We start from the raw sequence: 20,714 nt of genomic DNA, 5'->3' as shown, positions 1-20,714 counted from the left end.
AAGAGAACTTTTGTGCCCAACTTAGTAGCCCCAACAATGCTTCAACTAAAATAACTACATGTTAACTGCATCTAGAACCATTTAAGCCACAGTAATAAATTAATCCGTTTTAAATCGTGAAAATTATAATTCTTACATTCAGTGCATAATTAAATGATTAGGTATAATGTTTACTTTAATTGAACCATATCTCTGTGTCTAATCTGATTTTACTTGAGAAGACAGAATGTACAATTCAGTTATAGTGCAAAACTGCAGTAGACTCGGTTGACTGTTTCCATTTGGTTGCTCTCACAGACTGGTTTCAGTCAAAAGACATAAATGAAGAATAATCAAATCGATGTGCAAAACTATAACTGAATCCAACAAACGACATACTAGATTTTTTGCATTAGACTGTTCTCATCACTATCGAGGCGTGGGTGCCCACAGGGGGGGAAGGGATGCTACAGGTAGAAAAATATACTTTTGAAGTAAATAAGCTCATCGGTTTCGAGACATGTCAAGCCATAAGAACTGAATTTTATAGGTGAAACAAAAAACCTCTCCCGACCCCTCCTCGCCATCACAACCGTAGCATATTTTATGGATGTAGGCTGCAGTAGTTCTGCAGAGATAGAAAGGCTGGCTAGCACAGCACATGCCAGTGTGGAGAGTTGCATCAATTCATTCTTCGGACTGAAGATCATAACAGTAGTGGTGGTGGCGGCCGCAGTGGCAGGATAGTAGTGATAAGAGGCAGTGGTGATGGAATGGTGGTGGTGGTGGTGTCAGTCTGTGGATCACTAATAGATAGTATAAGGGACATGTTATATCTGTTCAAGAACAAAAAATGTAATTAACATATTGACATTTACATACTAACAGGTCTCGTTTAACAAGAATCTAGGGCAGGTAGTCTATCATGGTCTTATACCATAAATATACTGTTATTTGTCATTAATTCAAGGAAACCACAGAAAACCTCAGAATGTCTGGATGGAAATCAGAGCCTCTGTCCTCTACACAGTCAGCCTATAAACAGCGCAATCTCTTCCGGTTTATGATCACCTGTGTACATTTCTGAACACACACACACACACACACACACACACACACACACACACACACACACACACACACACCTCAACTCACCACCCTCGGCCTATACATCTTCCCCACAGCTCTCAAAGAAACGCTAGAACCCAAAAATTCTCAAAGACACACTTCCACCAGAAATGCTCATCTAAATATGAGCTTGCAGGTTCGAAGAGCGCCTCTTGCCCCTCCGTACCGCTGAATTAATTCCCCCCCCCCCCCCCCCAAAAAAACTGTCTTATTAGTACCAGCCCCAGTGTCACAATCCTGAAACTCAATTCTATGGTTAGCTACAAAATGATTATGATCCCTCTTCTCTAAATCCCTACACCGCTGAAATGCATGTCACTACAGTACTACCCTCCTCAATACATTCCTCAATCAGCCCCACTAGTTCCCTCTTACTACAACCCTGCAAAACCCTAATACCACAATCAGCCATCCCCCCCCCCCCCCCGCGCACACACGCACACACGCACACACGCACGCACACACACACACACACACACACACACACACACACACACACACACACACACACACACACACACACACACACACACAAACCAAACCGAGAACTGCCCCTCCTGTACTTCCTCTTACCAAAATGTGATTCGTAAGTTTCAACAACGGCCGTCGGCCCACCCTGCTTTCCCTTACACTTCACGCACTCCGAACAAACGTCACCACAAAAGGAAAACCACTCCAAAACAGTTCTCTCACTCACACCAGTCTCTTGCGCACAAGAACTTATACGGGACCGATAGCAAAGTAATAAGTAAGAAAGAATGCAAGACAATCTCCAGTATGGCCACCCTAGATTTTTCGAATCAGGCACCACGTCTTATCGATGTATCAACAACGAGCCGCCGAAAGTCTCGTCAACCACATGTTGTGCTCACAAACGTGACACCTAACATTCAGCAATTAGACCGAAAACCTGTACAAACTGCATGACGAACATCATATCATCACCATTCGCAAAACGTAGCGATACACTCGTAAACTCCCGTCGTATCCACAGCCAGCACAAATTAGATTTATTTCCGCACAACAAATAACAAACTAGTCAGACATAACAAAAACGCCAAAAACATAAACAAAACAACTAATAATTCAAAGAAAACACTACCACAACCAACTATCCAGGCTCAAACTACGTTAGCACAATGGCAACCAAAACTAAAAAAAATTGCTCAGAGCACTATGGGACTTAACATCTGAGGTCAACAATCCCCTAGGACTGGACATCACACATATCCATGCCCGAGGCAGGATTCGAACCTGCGACTGTAGCCGTCGCGCGGTTCCAGCCTGAAGCTCCTAGAACCGCTCGGCCACTCTGGCCAGCAACCAAAACTCAGATGGACCAAATACCAAGCTTTAAACTCAGCAGCTCAACATCAACAACCACCACCACCTCATACAACACGACATCTACAAACACAACAAACTCAAAAACACCTCGCCATAGTGACGTCACACACATTATTACATCATGGGTCAAAGCAACTGGGTGGACTTTGACGCTTCCATTGACTCCCTAATTCAGTAAGAGTCATGGAATAAAAATTCAATAAAATTTGGGTTATCTACTGCATCTCGTTTTGTGGGAGGTGGTAATACGTATTTGGAACGTATGGAGAAGTAAAAATACACCTGATGAAGTCGGCCGTATATTGTAGTACATAGTATGACACGAGAATTTCCTCGCAAAGGCAGCTCTTAAAGGAAAAATGGCGCAATTCGAAACATAATGTGAGTTTTAAACTTTAACAGCACAACAGTCGACATCAAATCATACGGAGGACTATCAGCTGGGCAAGATATCTCAGTTACACATGAAATGTATGTAAGTAATAGTAAATACCACGTATGTTCAAGTACAGTTTGTTGTAGTGTTACATATCGTAAAGCAACGGCCATCGATTTTTCGGATAGGAGTCAGGCATCGATTCATTATTATTCATATTGTTTCCCAATACGAAAACAACGTCGTACATCGAATTAAAATAATTGATGGTCGTTTCTTTAAATGAACCTGTTTCTCATTTAGAGGAATCTGCATTGTGATCGTACCCTTAAGTTTTAAGTATATATGTCTTTCTATATTAATATCACGTCCGCACAAACTTCTTTTCCAAAAAAGAGTCAATTATAGTTAATACCTTTTTTTCAGTTTTCCACACACTTATCAGCGTAATGCCTAAGCACCTTACAGATAAATTGAGTCCTTCCCTCTTCCGTTTCAGATATGAAATGATAACACAACTCAACAAGATGAAGAAAAAGTTATTCTGCCACGGGAACACACTTTCCCTGCAAGATGATTCCCTTCCTCCAACCCAAGTATCCAGACCTAATTTCATAATTCTTTTTACAAGTGATGTGCATGCTTTCGTCAACATACGTATTATACCTCTTTGGCAAAATGGCACAGTTTCACAACAAAAGTTATAAAGGTTATCACAGACATCAAAATTAGCACGCAAGGGAATCGAAGGAAAATGAAGTAACATACCCGATAACTATCTTGTCATGCTTTGCCTCAGGAGTGCGTCTTCGTTAGATACAACAGCAGTCTGACAACACAGCGGCACGCCATTTTTGTTGATATCGTGTGGCAGGAGAAACGATACTCGCAGTCGAACGGTCCCGAGACTTCTCGATAACGCGCAGAGTTCGATACGTCGTGGGCAACAGAATGAAACAGCATTAAATACTGCCCCCTATGTATACAATACTATTAGTAAAATTCACTGAACACACAACACGCGTAATTTATATTAATGGAAAATGAACCGTGGCATCCTACCCGCAATTTACAATCTGATAAGGCTGCCATTAGGCCTACGTCTTTAATGTACAGTAACGTAGCAGTCCGTAATATTTTGACGTGTGTTGGTATTACGAGAACAACACCTTTGTGCATCCTCTACTACATTGCAAAAGGAATGAAAATAAAGACCCAAGTCTATCACCGAAGAGGCATAAGAAAGAAAGAATACGATGATGATGAAAAGAAAAAAAAACATACCTATAGGGTTGTGGTCAGTTCTATAAAACACGACGAATATTTGCGAAGATACGGCTCACGCTGAACAAGCTAACGTGACAACCCATGTCGAAGGATGGTGTCGACAAGATTGTTTTCTTGAACGCTACTACTGTCTAAGCTTTGTGCATCAAATTCTGTTTTGTTGTTTCATTATTCTTTAAGATTATTTTTTATTTTCGAAATTTGTTCCTCAAAATTAACTTGCAAAATATACGTGATGCTTCTTATCTAAAACCCGTAACTCTATTTTGCTTTTTGCTCATCTCTTCTGTCACTTGAGTTTCACATGGCGGTTAATATTTCAGCCGTAGTTACTTTTATTTCTAATCAGCACGACAGTAATTTCGATCACTGGGTCATTTTCGGGTCCAAAATTTAGTACGTAAGTACGCCACTCAGAAATTTAAGCATGCTGTTGAACATTTGTGGCAATTACTAAGTGAAGATAGCTTCCCCAGGCCAAAAATGTTGGCCTTCAAGCAGTATTATATAATTGTGACCCGGAACAGGAAGAAATAACATTTCATTTCGTTATTAGGATCTGTAACGATTTGCCAAGTCGGTTGTAAATTAGTATAAAGGTCCTCCTTCACACACTAGAAAAACATGTAAGAAAGTTAACAGTTTTAGTGAGGATCAGTTAAATTTTTTGTTATTGTACTGCCTTGTGCGCATTTAGTGCCGGGCTGAAAAAAGTTTACTTTTCCGTCATTTGCGCACTTAAACGGCTATATTCGGGCAAGTTGACACGCTGCTTGGGAGAGAGCACTGATCAGCACATTACATTTGAATATACTGTTCATTTCAGTCAATGCTCACAAATCATTCAATAGCTATACTAGGTTCTACTGTCTACTCATTATGAATAGACCCTCATCCGCCTGTGCTGTTTATACTTCTACATTTCCGTGGTTCACACACATGAAAAATTTTGAAACTACTGTTACGTGATGGTACTATTGTCTATAGTATTCCCTGAATGTGACTTCCGGATTGAGGCATCCGCAGCTTGTATTCGGTCTTAGTCACGTGTGCTAATCAACAATTTTAAGGTTTCTTTTCAGCTTTGATTCATTTAAAATTAAATAAAAATGGGAATGTGTCCCAAAACACTGACACAGGCCCAAATACACATTTTTATGGTTATTTCCGTAACTGCCTCATCAATTATAATGTGAAGGAGGTCGATTGGAAGAGAGTTCCAGAATTTTCCTGAGGTGCAAAATAATATACCAAACTAGACACAATTTCCTTGAAGATGCAGACTCAAAGTTTCTGAAGTAAAAGAAGCAAAAATGTATGGGAAGCTAAAGCGGTCATCAATCGGAAGGTTGCTTTTGTCACACAGTGTTTTACTAGCTATGGGTCTACTGAAGATGATGCGCCCTTTCTTTCCTCCGACCATGGAACTAACCTACCCAACCAGTAACAGTAGGACCTATACATTAATTTGGACTCTCAACCAAGATGCAAGTCTGCGTTTTGCACATTAACAAGCAATGTTATGGGTGACAAAAATGAAAAAAAGACATAAAAACTGAATCGGACGCCAGACCTTTGGATCCGGTGGTGGTGGTGGTGGTGGTTAGTGTTTAACGTCCCGTCGACAACGAGGTCATTAGAGATGGAGCGCAAGCTCGGGTTAGGGAAGGATTGGGAAGGAAATCGGCCGTGCCCTTTCAAAGGAACCATCCCGGCATTTCCCTGAAACGATTTGGGGAAATCACGTAAAACCTAAATCAGGATGGCCGGAGACGGGATTGAACCGTCGTCCTCCCGAATGCGAGTCCAGTGTGCTAACCACTGCGCCACTTCGCTCGGTTTTTGGATCCGGAGTTTGCCATTAACCACTTCAAAGTAAATGGATACACAGAATTGGAAGTTAAAATTTTATAGACATTTGTAGAAAAGTTCGGGAATACGGGTATGAAAACTCAAAAAAAGGGTCTGAGAAGCAGGAAATACTTCACAAGACGTCACTGGAACGTATTTGAAGGCAGCTAGGTACTGGAGTTCAGCTTTGTTTCAGTATCTTCAAATGTTGCGGCATTCCCTGAATGACTGTCATTAATTTTGCACAATATAGAATATTCCGTTGGAGATCACTTAGCAATTTGGTTTTCATTTTGTCAGCCACATGACCGCGAGCTCGACCCAACTCACTCTGCACATGTTGCACAATACTCAGGGCCTCACATAGCTGAGTGCCAACAGCTTCCAGTCGTTTCATGGCTTTTGATCTCACTGAAAAACTGGCGTTGATGTATGCCAAGTTTCGAGACAACGTGTCTGTAAAAAGTTCTTTCACAATTTTGATAGCACTTGATTCATCGCTATCAAGCTCACAGAAGATTGTCTTTATTTGGGTGTAGATGGTGCAGTAATATTCACCAGCATTAAGCCGAGAACCCCATCGTGTAAAAACAAGTTTAGGTGGGAGGGGTGTTGAAGGTGCTTGTTCCTTAAATTTCTGCACCCATAGCGAAGCCTTCACATAGATTTTCTTGCCACAAGAAATTAATTTGTCCTCGTCAGGGTAATTTGATCGCACCTCTTCGGCAACTCTGTGCAACGCATATGCAAGGCAAGTGGCGTACACCATACTGGGGCAGAGAATCTGAAGCCCTTTGGCTGCTTTAGCCATATATAAAGCACCATCTGTTACAAGAAGCAAAACGTTGCCTCTTTTCACACCATCCGACCAACAGTAGCTTCAGAGAGTTGTCAAACAAAATAGCAATCGTCGAATTGTCTACTCTATCGAGAGCTTCACACATTAGTAGGAACATATCTCCAGAGTCATCAACTTTTAGAACACCAACAACATCATTTGAAATATATCGCCCACTAATATCCGTAGTTTCATCTATGAACAGCCAGATCTTTTGCTCAGCATTATTAATTCGTATTTTGTTGAGCACATCATTGAAGCATACGGATAAATAGTTCTTTCTCAGTGAAGATTCATATGGAACTGGATGTGTTGTGTACTTCTCCAAGAACCGTCTGAAGCGTGGATTCTTCAGTTTTTCCAATGGGATGTTGCAGGATACCATAATCTCACACAAATCCTTGCAGAATGATGGCACGGTTGACGATTGACCTGTCTGTTCAAATAAAAGCGTTTGCCTGCTGTTATTTTCAGCACTTCGTTTCACACAACTGGTGTGTTTAGCGGTGTTACAGTGTTGCTGCACATTAAAGCGCTTTTCTGCACTAACTTTACCTTCACACAGTTTACAAAATACGAGGCGTGTTTTTTTTAAATAAGTACCGTTTTGAATTTAAAAAAAAAGTACGTGCTAAGATATCTCAATAACTTTATTTTTCATTAAAGCCTGTACCTGAATCTACGCACTGACGCCATTACAGTCTGATTCTTCCTTGTTTACGTTGTGTACTGAGTGTTTAAGATTCCTCCGATAACCGTTGAGACCCGCCGACTGTGAAGTACGGGCTGTTATAAGATTTCTTAGTGCTAAAGGCCTAAAAGCGATAGATATTCATCGTGGGATCTGTGCAGTTTACGGAGGAAACATTATGAGTGATGGAATGGTAAGAAAGTGGGCGAGAGCATTTAAAGATGGCCGCACAAATGTGCATGATGAACAACGGAGTGGGCGTCCTTCGGTCGTTAATCAGAGTTTGGTGCAGGAAGTGGACCATAAGGTGAGAGGAAACAGACGCTTTACGATTTCCTCCTAGCAGGATGACTTTCCTAATGTTTCTCGTAGTGTTTTGTATGGCATTGTGACCGAGCACTTCACAATTATCGAAAATTGTGCGCACGTTGGGTACCGAAAATGTTGACGGATGTGCACAAGACCAAAAGTTTAGACAGTACATCGACTTTCCTTGAGCGGTACCACAACGATGGTGCTGATTTCATAAGCCAAATTGTTACGGGCGATGTAACATGGGTGGCCTACGTCACACCAGAATCAAAGCAACAGTCCATGGAAGTTGAGCAAGGCCATCGTTTTGCTGAAAGACAATGCCCGTCCGCATGTGGCGAATCAAACCAAAGATCTCATCACATCTTTTCGATGGGAACCTCTAGATCATCCTCCGTACAGCCCCGATCTTGCGCCCAGTGACTACCATCTGTTCCTGCACTTGAAGAAACAACTGGGCGGTCAGCGTCTTCAAGACGATGACGAAGTCAAAACAGTGATGATGCAGTGGTTAACAAGTCAGGCGGCAGACTTCTATGAGGAGGGTATTCAAAAACTGGTACAACGTTATGACAAGTGCCTCAATATTGACGGAAATCATATAGAAAAGTAGATTATGGTAAAGGCTTTCATGTAAAAATAAAATTATTGAGATATCTTGCATGTCTTTTTTTTTAAATTTCAAAACGGTACTTACTTAAAAAACACGCCTCGTAATATTTTCCATCAGTACTAAAGAACTTCTCTCCAAATTATCGAACATATCCTCGCAGCTTCACGCTGACGGAGCACTTTGCTTCAGGCATTTTGAACAAGGCAAAGGCTGTATTCAAACTGGTTACTGGGAACACCTGTGTGATGATTACGGCAGAAGCCGCCTTTGTTGGCTCTGGGAGCGTATTGTCGACTCTACGCAACAATGTCTTATGTTCGCGAAGCACTGTTGTGGTACACCGATTTTCTGCTACAGTCCTGAGAAATAACGCTGTGTACTAATTTATCTGTTAATCTTTCATAACAACACGTTAAATATTGTCTCGTGAGCGACATACTCATTTTCTTATCCGTGTGTCCCGTAAGATACGAGAAAAACGGTATATGCATTTTTGGCAAAAGTTAGCCGCAATGTGACCTATTACTAAAATTTGTTGAAATATTACTTTATATGCACAATCAAAATACATTTTTCGACACTAAAATGCCTAGATTTGTGTAACAATTTTTCTAAAATTCGTTCTATAGTTCAGAAAAAAGTATGACTTGTCATTAAAATCCGGGCCCTACTCATAAGGCGCTAACCCAGAAGATCTGCCAGGAAGTTTCATATCAGCGCACACTCCGCTGCAGAGTGAAAATCTCATTCTGGAAACATACCCAGGCTGTGGCTAAGCCATGTCTCCGCTATATCCTTTCTTTCCGGAGTGCTAGTTCTGCCAGATTTACAGAAGAGCTTCTGTAAAGTTTGGAAGGTAGGAGATGAGATACTGGCAGAAGTAAAGCTGTGAGTACCGGCCGTGAGTCGTGTTTCGGTAGCTCAGTTGGTAGAGCACTTGACCGCGAAAAGCAAAGGTCCCGGGTTCGAGTCTCGGTCGGGCACACAGTTTTAATCTGCCAGGAAGTTTCATATCAGCGCACACTCCGCTGCAGAGTGAAAATCTCATTCTGGAAACATCCCCCAGACTGTGGCTAAGCCATGTCTCCGCTATATCCTTTCTTTCAGGAGGGCTAGTTCTGCAAGGTTTGCAGAAGAGCTTCTGTAAAGTTTGGAAGGTAGGAGACGAGATACTGGCAGAAGTAAAGCTGTGAGTACCGGCCGTGAGTCGTGCTTCGGTAGCTCAGTTGGTAGAGCACTTGCCCGCAAAAGGCAAAGGTCCCGAGTTCGAGTCTCGGTCGGACACACAGTTTTAATCTGCCAGGAAGTTTCATATCAGCGCACACTCCGCTGCAGAGTGAAAATCTCATTCCAGAAGATGTAGTTTGCCTGAAAGGGTCTGAGTCATAGTGTAATTTTCGGGGCTCATCAATGGGGGAGTGTATATTACCTTAAACACTGGTGACAAACATTCCACACGTCTTTGGAAAGCTAGTGATAGAAGCCTTTTAGCAAAAGTTATGATCTTACGCAAATGTAAAATGAAACTTTGCGCCACAGTCTGCAAACTGGTATCAAAATCGGGTAACCAGGCGCTTCGAGTTCCTTTATCTTATTGCACGTTTCAGTGACTCAGCAACAAGCAAAACTGAAATAATAGTGGGATTAAGGACGGAAATTTTCGGGAACATAGTCACAGCATTCGTAACTGCTGAAAAGAAACGTCCTGCCAATGCAGACAAATTTACCCTTACGCTAACAGATGATAGAACGAAGAAGAGAACCAGGTCCGGTTTACAGCACAAGCAACAAAAGCCGCCGGTCGGTGTTCCAGAGGCACCACAGCTGTAATATTTTCTGTACAGGACGTATCATAATTACGAGTCCAACATTCTGCGTGGTGTCTGTCTGTTCTAAGTCGTGTCTCCCTACCACTTTCGCGCAACGATGCTCTGAGCGTGTTTTTTTTTTTTTTTTTTTTTTTTTGGGAATTGACTAGTTCGAACCTGGGACCTGTTGCTGGTAAGGAGACGCCAGACCACACATGTCATGTAGAGTTCAGAAGAGTTCAGTGAGACTAGCGATGATATAATCAAATACTTAATGATTTCAGCGTCAGCTCCACTGCACTCCCTGTAAAAGAATCTTAATACTAACTAAATTTAGTGGAAGGGGTTCAAGGTTTTCCTATTTTTAGCTAGCTGGTAAAATAACGTCGAGAAAGTAGTTACGTTTACCATTGGAATTTTTATTCTACTCACAAAACATTGTTTATAAATTGCACTATTGATAAAAGGAAATATTTTAATACGGGATGATAAAAACCAACTGAGTTAGACAAAAATGTGAACGAATATTTCCTGAATGGGTTTCCAAGTTCTATAATGGATTGAAGAGTGACCTATGCCATATCACATCTATAATCTAGGTTTAAATTAAGTTTCAGAAAAGAGAAAACTCTCTAAATGGTCTACAGTGACCCTCAATTATCTTTAATTACTTATTTAACGTGTCATAAATTACAGTGGCTGATGTGGCTTCTCAATAATCATATAACAGAAAAATCATCGCGTTTCAGATTTTAACTTCTAATAGCAAATGTGAATACCACGAAGTTTAATTGACGATCGACACTAGTATTACGCAAAAAGGGGATGTAACAGATGAGACTTCTGCAGTTCTGAGTGAAGCCTTACGCGCTTTTATGCAGCATCGCGTGCGTTCGTTACCTTGTCGTTGGTTAGACAGAGTCAGGGGGCGGTGGGAGGCGCAGTTGCACACACCTCACCGTCTCGGAAGCAACTCTTTCTAACTTCTCCTTAATACAATTACTGAAGCTGGTTTAAGAAAAGCTATCTGGCTGTGTTTTCAACTGACCAATCAGGGTCTCAATGTTAGCCTTAGGCTCCGCCTACAAAAATTCTGTATATCCAATGAGAAACGTTATACTTTTCGTGGTGGAGCAATGTTTTTAATGTTTGCTACATAACAGAGACACGTATAGTCTCACGCTAAAACTTGCAGCTGATGTAGCCCTTTTAGTGTTATCGTAAGATCTATACTGTTCTTCTGGAAGGCCCTATCTTTTAACATGGGCTGGAGGTGGTCTTGGCGGTAGGCTGGCAACGTGGGCGTCCGTCCCTTATCGTAGGGCCTCCTAGCCTACACGACTCTGCTCTCGGCTTCAGTTATCTTTTCTCCCCTCGGAACTGTGTCTGTTTCACAGTGGGAAGGTGTGACATGCATTTAGGCGTTCTTGTGTTAGTCTGTGGTATTCCATTTGCTCACTCGTCGGTCGTATTACTTTGGTTAATTTAATGTCAGGATTTATTTGGAGCTTTGTGACGTACTGCTGGATTTGCTATCATGTCCGGGTTTACATGGAAGCTCTTGGATTTGCCTGACACCTTACACGAGTATTAGCGGGCCCTTGGGGCGCCAACGTTTGCATACAGTGCACATCAGAATTAGGGATGTTCTGAGACCATCAAAGTATCGATACCTACTTACGTGAGTAGTAGTTGACAGTCGTCCTGCACTACTTATGTACGTATCGATACCCATCCTATCGATACTTTAATTTTTTATGCTAATGAATTAATGTAGAGTGCATATGATACTTCACTTGACTGCTTCTTTGTGTCGCCTAATAAACAACATTAAACACTTTTGTATCTTTATTGATAATACGTAAAAAAGTCACCTTTCGGAAGGTTTCCTAAAATGAGCAATCCCTGTAAATATTTAGGAGAGAACTAATTTCTATCCTGAGTTACAGCTGCAGCAGCTTTGGAAAGTAAACACTCACTAGGCACAGATAACGCAACGACGATAAGATACTGTTGAGCACATTTGAACAAACACAAAAAAATGACTTCCATGTCTTCTCAATGTACAGATAGGGTGTTGTTGAAATATAATACATGGTTTGACAAATGAAGAGACTCTTCGTCACGTTGATGTATTTCCTTTTTCTTTTTGAAGCCGTGTGCTAGCTGTCCACGGGCTTTCCAAAAGTCGTATTCATGTGTTACAGTAGACAAAGCGGCATGTTTCTCCGATTAACTTGAGTTGCTTCGTTGCTCATAAACCATACTTTCGGGGTTTTTATTGATTGCCTGCGTGCTGCTGGATCCGGAAAATGTAGGTTTCTAAATCTTGGACGCAATCCGAGTAGCAACTGAAGCATTACTTTTAAAGTAATTAAATTTGTGTCGTTTTAGAAGAAACCCGTATTCTAATAGAAAACCTTGCAATTTCCACCTTAGCGGAGAAAACATATATGTGTAAACCTTTTTATGGAGTCAAGTCAGCATTTAATTTTTAAGAATTTTGTAAAGAAGAATGCATAATATAGCAGGAAAAAGAAGAAGAACCGCGCTTCTACTGTCTGGAGCCTGCGAGCTCATTCACTCTCTTGTCTGATGTTTTGCGGGGAACATGGAAGTTTTGCTCTGTATGAGAAATTACTTGAATAATTGTAATATTCGATATATTGCTGTGTCTGTCATTTCAATTCCATCACCTACATCATTAGTTCTTAGGTAAACAATGTACATTGTGTTTTTAGAGTTTTTGTTTCAGGCTTCAAATAAGGGAGTTTGCTGACGTGTTCTGTTACTTATTTCTTTAAATTAGACAAAAGCGTTCCTGAGATATTTCGTACCGATCAATAATACGTGATATTTTTTATTAAGAACTGTAGTATGTTAATCGGTCACCCACCGTCTAACAATCGCGTTGACCAATTTGCTCACTGTTCTGATACGAAAGCAGAGTTAGAGGGAGTTTTTGAGGTAAAAAGTACCAAATGAATGTTAACTACCTCTTTCGCACTGAACGATAAGACGTATTAGACTATATTTCCGGCTCCCATTTTTCATGGGGCCACCTTCTATGAATGTCAATTAACTACTATTAAATGAAAGATTTTGAAGGTAACGCATGACAATGACTGCGTGGTCACTTAATTCAATTAAACCATACCTTTTTTCAGATCTCTCGATAAAACGTCGTTGCATACATTGAAACTGGTAGAGACAGGAGTATCATTGGTATAATTTTCGATACTGTAACGTACTTACGTTCAGAAACTTGTCTTGTGAAATATTCATAAGGCTTTAATGAATTTGTAAGTTAGTTGAGTTTCCCATCCCTAGGCCGTCAAATGTCTGGAGCTGAAACACTACCAGTTACGAAGTTACGATTTCAGTGGTAGCAAGTATCGAAATGATTTGTTTCTAATAGTTCTCATAATCGAAATGGAAGTATCAAATACTTACACTTGTATCACATCATCTCTAATCACAATTACTAACCAAACCTGACACTGGTATAGACGTTCGTGGAAAAAGGGATGGAGTGGAAAGGGGGGGGTGGGCGGGGCAGAATGTAGGAGAGGCAAATGATATGACGTTTACATTCTCGAAAAGGCCCTGAAGAGATCTGCTAAAAGAAAAGGCAACTAGGTGTCTCAGAATGAATAAGAATATCGTACTGCACTATTATGATACAGTCGAGTTTATAGAGTTTACCTGAATTATCTGTGATAAACAGCTAGAAATTTGTGTGTTTTTTTTTTCTACCCACACTCATTAGAATGAATAGAACAGTTTTGTTCAACTTGTCAAAACTCTGAGAATAATGCGAAGACGTACAATTTTTCCAATAATTCCTTCATATACTTTTTCTTTTGACATTTTGGTAAGAACGGAAACGACAATATTCCGCTGCATCATCCCGTAATTTGCTTTTGCACGTAACTCCATACTAACAAAGTAGCTCTTCCAAAGTGTACCAAAGGTGTCTGCGACAGTCACAAGCATTACTTAACAGTGGTGAATACAAACCCAGCTAACATTTTCATCTCAAGATCACCACCCACGCCTCTCAGGTAAATGCGTGAGTTAAATTCAAGGCCACGATGTAACCTGACAGCTACAACGCGTCAAGGTGAAGTCCCTCTTTCCACTGCCCATACAAATCAGATGTACGCCTAAAAATGGCGGGGAAAATGGTCACTCATCCACTGTGCCAGTAACGGATTATTAATGAAGGTCAACCTCACCCCCCCCCCCCCCCCCGTCTCCCACTGACCTAGGCGAATAGCATGAGTTAAAAATGGCGAGAAACATCAAGTTCCCCTCCCATTTTGCCTCCCCTTCCCCTGTTCATCTCTAGTCCAATTGCTTGAGCCACACCATTCGAAACTGGAAATTTGTCGTAAGGCCTTATGGGACCAAACTGCTGAGGTCATCGGTCGCTAAGCTTACACATCACTTAATCCAACTTAATCCAACTAATTTACACTAAGGACGACAGCCACACCCTTGCCCGAGGGAGGACTCGAACCTCCGACACGGAGACCTGTGCGGATCGTGTCAAGACACCCCAGATCGCGAGGCTACCCCGCGTGGCACACCATTCCAAGTTTGTGAACCGTAGTGAAAGGATCTTCAGAGATCTGCCAAAGCCCCCATGCACCATGAAAAGAAACTACACAATGAAATGCGCTATTAACCTCTTCCTTACATTACTATACTAGTGTTAAATACACTGACATTTTCTGTAAACACTCCAACGTATGACTACCTCCTACTGTGTACAATTTGGTATAATTTGCTGCTTTTTTACCAATTTTCTCTCACTTTTGAAGATCGTCAACAAGACACATGTAAAAACTAGACTTTAAATGTTTCTCTGTCACCTCAGGGTGACATATTATAGCAAATACACCAATATCGCACGTTAAAAATTAGTACACTGTGATATTTTAATAAAGACACTGGTGTCCCACATCGCGACAAATATGCTCTCGTTAAGTACCAAGTCTACGTCTCAGTATAACGAACTTATTTTCACTGGGTTAAAAATACTAAGACTGCAGATAAAAGCCTCAACAAAGAGTCTAGAGTGAGAACCGGTAACTGTCGTGGGGCGTTGAGTGCCACTGTGTACTGTGTGACCGAAGTAAAATAACTGCTCGATCAGAGGGTGCACATCACTGACTGACTGGCGCGTGTTCTTTCATCTCGCAGACGCTGGTATCGACAAACTGTTACTGTTAATGGCTAACAGATATAACGACATATGGTTACGTCACGCATCAGTTGAATGAAGCATGTCTTACTTTCGTTGCTGCATGTAGATGCGCGCTGAATCAGATAATTCTACGAACATAGCGTGTTTCTGCTGCATTCGCAACGAGCGGCTACTATCATCAGGATCAGCAAATTGCTGGACTGCATGCTGAAAGATTATGGACTAATACAATGGAAGTCGCCGACGACACCAGCTAATTGAAGACTGACTTAGCATACAAAAGTTCAACGCAAGTGAAGTATTACTGAGAGGAACCTTTCTTATATTCGCTATAAAACTGTGTTAAACTTATGTTACTTTTTCATTGTTAAGATCTGCATGTGTTTAGTAGGTTTCAAAATTTAAGATTAAAAACACTTTGTTCAATAAATCAACCGGTTTGATAGGTATCATTTCTTTGCACGACTCGTGTCTCCCTACAGTAGTCACATTATTGGAATTATTATTCTTATTAGCACAGATTCCAAAGTCCTCACTCAGTACTTCCCATTCATTAGTAGTGGCATTAATTCTGGACATTTTGTAGAGAAGTTACATTAAATATTACATTCAGTTTATTTCAACTGAAATATACTGTGTAAGTCACAACAAATTTTCAGAAAACATACCTAAACTAAAGTTTGAAATATGAAAATTTAAATAGTAATTTTAAAAATAAAATAAAATACTGACAGCCCAACAATGTCAGACAGTTACAAATTACTTAGCACAAAAGTTATTGCAATATTTCTTAGTTTTTTTGTGGTATATTCTTTTGGTTTAGTCACTGCCTCGACTCTGTACACCAAATATCGACCGTCATCTGGCTTGGTCAGTCTGAACCACGAACTGACAATAGCCTCTAGGAGCTCCACCGAATACGATTTTAAGCCTTTACCACAACTTGGTAATGGGGTTGAGGTCGGGACTGTTGCCATGTCAAGAGAGCACACTAACTTGTAGGTCATCGAACCATTTCTTATTGATTTTCGCGGTATGACATGGCGCACTATCTTGCTGAACAATGTACTGATGGTTTTTACCTTACAACAAGTCGTGGATAGAGGGCAGCAGTTTCAACACTAAGACTTCTAATTGGGTTCTTTTTGCGGTAATGTTGCCCTGTAACATGGTCATATGTCCAATGCCATGACTTGCCAGTCAAACCACACCATGACACTGATTCTATGCTTCACACTGTCAGTGGCGCACTGAGGCAGTAAGTCTTCAACTGGTCGACGCAGAAGGAACTTAACTCAATCATTTCCAAAGATAACAATCTTACTCTCGCAACTCCTAATGACTTACTTGCGTCCATTCCCTGTAGGCAGTGGAGAAGTTACACGTAGGCCCAGGGAAGGCACATTAAGGCGGGGCGGCATTTTTTGCTCTGTACTCATTTTAACCTTTTACGTTTTAAAATAACTGCGCTTACAACGACAAAAATTTTCATTACTGTTAAACAACTTGCTAGATTCAATAAGCCTTAAAACGCAATTAAACAATATAACTTGGGAAATATACATAGTTTACTTGGTGACTGAATGGAAATTTAGCATTGGGTTTCTGTCTGGTATCATCTTCATGATTGTTCAAAATATTTTGAAGTAAGCTGTCCGGACGTTTGAAACGTTATTATTCCGAGAATGTTGTCGGCTATTACTTAAACCTACCATATTTTGCCTGTGAAAATACCGACCCTGAAAAGCTGTGATAAACTAACCAGCAGTTTCTTAAATACTGAACCATGTGGGCCTCAGTATGTAAAGCCCAACTCTACTTAAATTTCTTGTAGAAATTACGGAGAAGTGTCAAGTCAACCCTCCATTACTGTAGTTAAAAAGCTCTGCAGTCTTCAATATCTGAGCTTTGATTTAATGACACCCATTTAACGAAACATGTTGACACTGGGAATGTTTTACATTTTTAAACCATGTTTATATGAAAAGAACCTAAGCGGAATATCCAATAGTGTCTGAAATACACTTCACAGCAGTTTAAAATTTTTAATAATTTATTTACTTAGTAACTTTTTTTGGCGAAAAAAGAAGTAGTCTGTCTCATTTATTGTGCTCCAGCCTGCACGATACAAAGTTCCCATTCCGTGCAGGGGAACAGTACATGGCATTGCAAATTTTGTTAAATTTCTTAACAAAGCTATTTTTCTTCGATGAAAGGTTATTTTTATTTTATGTCGGAACAAAGGGTGTATTTGCGTGTAGACATAGCAGCAATATTCACACAAATGACGACACAGCACATAAATTGCCAACAAGACCACCTAAATTTTGTAGTCTATCTTCTCTGCCCACAGAAACCGCTAAAATGTTACAAGAATAAGTTAGATAAGAGTCGATCCAGCACACAAAAATATTCAGAACATATCTGCGTCTAGATAAAATTCCGGCGAAGCGGGAAACAAAAGGCAAAGAAGAGACTGTTCCGTTTTCTTTACGAGACGAATTCCAGCCGGCTTCAACTATTCACTGACAACAGAGAAACAGGCGACAATGAAATTAAATTATTTTGCATTGTCGTTCTTTCATAGCACAGTTACGTCGAGTACCCCGAGTTGGTCAGTTCGTTGCTCTGTGTTTAAAATAAAAAGCTTTGTTCTCCCGTATGGAGTAGTACGATTGGAACTGGATACAGCCCTTCTTTCTTTCCTTTTACAAATTTGCCAGCCGAGGTGGCCCAGCGGTTCTAGTCGCTACAGTCTAGAACCGCGCGACCGCTACGGTCGCAGGTTCGAATCCTGCCTCGGGCATAGAAGTGTGTGATGTCCTTAGGTTAGTTAGGTTTAACTAGTTCTATGTTCTAGGGGACTGATGACCTCAGAAGTTAAGTCCCATAGTGCTCAGAGGCATTTGAACCATTTTCGTGAACCAATTTTTTTTACAATTTTTTTCTTTTGTTTTGATTGTTGGTTGACAATTTTGTAAGTGCCTTAACATGAATAACAGTGGAAAAAGCAAATGTGCAAAATTAAGTGGGGCGGCATTTCGGAAATAATCGAAGGAAATTGAGAACGAGAAGCCAATGTTCTCAAATTGATCCTGATTTCGAGTTTCATGAAAAATTAAGTGTCGAGTCAGATATTGCAAAAAGAAATAACCTCGTTAGTGATCATCCTGTAGAATGGTGTGTCAATGAATCAACAATTGACATTCTCTTGCCACGTGGCATTAATCAAAATTGTAACGGTGATTTTTCTAATTCAAGATGATCAATAGGCGATAAAACCAGATATTTGAACAAAAATATATTTTTTAAATGGTGAATCAACTTCCGTGATTTTCTAATACACTTCTGTAGCACCGGTGCTGTTTTTTGTACACCATGTAAATTGTTCGGAGGTAAGACCGCGATTGCTACTAATGGTATTGCAGATTGGAAAAATATTTCTAATATTTTATCTTATCATGAGAACTCACTTGAACACAAAAATTCTGAGTTATCACTCTTGAGAAAAAAAGTCACTTGGAACAATAGGTTATCATCTCGAGTCATATGTTGAGCTGGCACAGTGTTGAAAAGAATGTTTGCAGTAGTGAAGAAGTTGTGGACTTGCCTATGTGGACACGTTGAAAGATTCCATTCATTACATAATGGTCAGTTTATGATGGCTCTTGAACTTGTAGCCGAGTTTGATTCTTTCCTCGCAGAGCATATTGAATAATATGGAAATCCAGGGCAGGGACATACAAGTTATCTTTCTTCAACATTCTGTGGTGAAATAATAGAGCTTCTTTCTGAACTAATAAAAAAGAGTTGTCATAAGTGAAATAAGGCAGGCCAAATATTTCTCTATAATGTAGATTCTACTGCGGACATTTCACATGTTGATCAATTATCTTTCATAATAAGATGTGTGAAAGAGAACCGTGAACATGTTGAACGTTTCCTTCTGTTTTTACCAAACCCGGCACGTAAGTCCGAAAACTTAGCTGAGGCCGTACTAAAAGTCCTGTCTACAAATTCCATTGATATTACTGACTGTAGAGGCGAGTCATATGACAAGGCATGCAATATGTCTGGAACCTACACTGGTTTGCAGACACGCATTAAAGGACGAAATCCGAAAGCACATTATGTGCCTCGTGCAGCACATTCTTTGAATTTAGTCCGCACTAGTGTTGCAAGCTGTTTTCGGGAAGCATGTTCATTTTTCAATGTAGTGCAAAACCTTTATCGTTTTTTCTCTGCTTCTACAAAGCGCTGGGATAAACTTCTTTCTTTCATGAAACCAGGGAGCAAAACGGTAAAAGGTTTATCAAAAACACGTTGGTCAGCAAGAGAGGAAGCGTGTGCAAGTCTATATGAAAACTGGGAGGGCGTTATCAATGCCCTCAGACATACACTCCTGGAAATGGAAAAAAGAACACATTGACACCGGTGTGTCAGACCCACCATACTTGTTCCGGACACTGCGAGAGGGCTGTACAAGCAATGATCACACGCACGGCACAGCGGACACACCAGGAACCGCGGTGTTGGCCGTCGAATGGCGCTACCTGCGCAGCATTTGTGCACCGCCGCCGTCAGTGTCAGCCAGTTTGTCGTGGCATACGGAGCTCCATCGCAGTCTTTAACACTGGTAGCATGCCGCGACAGCGTGGACGTGAACCGTATGTGCAGTTGACGGACTTTGAGCGAGGGCGTATAGTGGGCATGCGGGAGGCCGGGTGGACGTACCGCCGAATTGCTCAACACGTGGGGCGTGAGGTTTCCACAGTACATCGATGTTGTCGCCAGTGGTCGGCGGAAGGTGCACGTGCCCGTCGACCTGGGACCGGACCGCAGCGACGCACGGATGCACGCCAAGACCGTAGGATCCTACGCAGTGCCGTAGGGGACCGCACCGCCACTTCCCAGCAAATTAGGGACACTGTTGCTCCTGGGGTATCGGCGAGGACCATTCGCAACCGTCTCCATGAAGCTGGGCTACGGTCCCGCACACCGTTAGGCCGTCTTCCGCTCACGCCCCAACATCGTGCAGCCCGCCTCCAGTGGTGTCGCGACAGGCGTGAATGGAGGGACGAATGGAGACGTGTCGTCTTCAGCGATGAGAGTCGCTTCTGCCTTGGTGCCAATGATGGTCGTATGCGTGTTTGGCGCCGTGCAGGTGAGCGCCACAATCAGGACTGCATACGACCGAGGCACACAGGGCCAACACCCAGCATCATGGTGTGGGGAGCGATATCCTACACTGGCCGTACACCTCTGGTGATCG

General features: G+C 41.4%; 1 protein-coding gene and 1 non-coding gene across 2 annotated transcripts in view; one reads left to right on the top strand and one right to left on the bottom strand.

The window, feature by feature from the left end:
• Window positions 1-20,714, bottom strand: part of LOC126293152 (uncharacterized) — a 456,474-nt gene that overhangs the window by 245,528 nt on the left and 190,232 nt on the right. The window lies entirely within an intron of this gene.
• On the top strand, window positions 9,634-9,708 carry Trnal-caa (transfer RNA leucine (anticodon CAA)). The gene has a single exon. It is a non-coding gene; the product is annotated as a tRNA-Leu (tRNA).

Source organism: Schistocerca gregaria, chromosome 1 (assembly GCF_023897955.1).
Source record: "Schistocerca gregaria isolate iqSchGreg1 chromosome 1, iqSchGreg1.2, whole genome shotgun sequence".
In the NCBI taxonomy this organism is placed as follows: Eukaryota; Metazoa; Arthropoda; class Insecta; order Orthoptera; family Acrididae; genus Schistocerca; species Schistocerca gregaria.
Note: the sequence above shows the minus strand (reverse complement) of the source record. Positions and strands in the feature narration are given on the sequence as shown.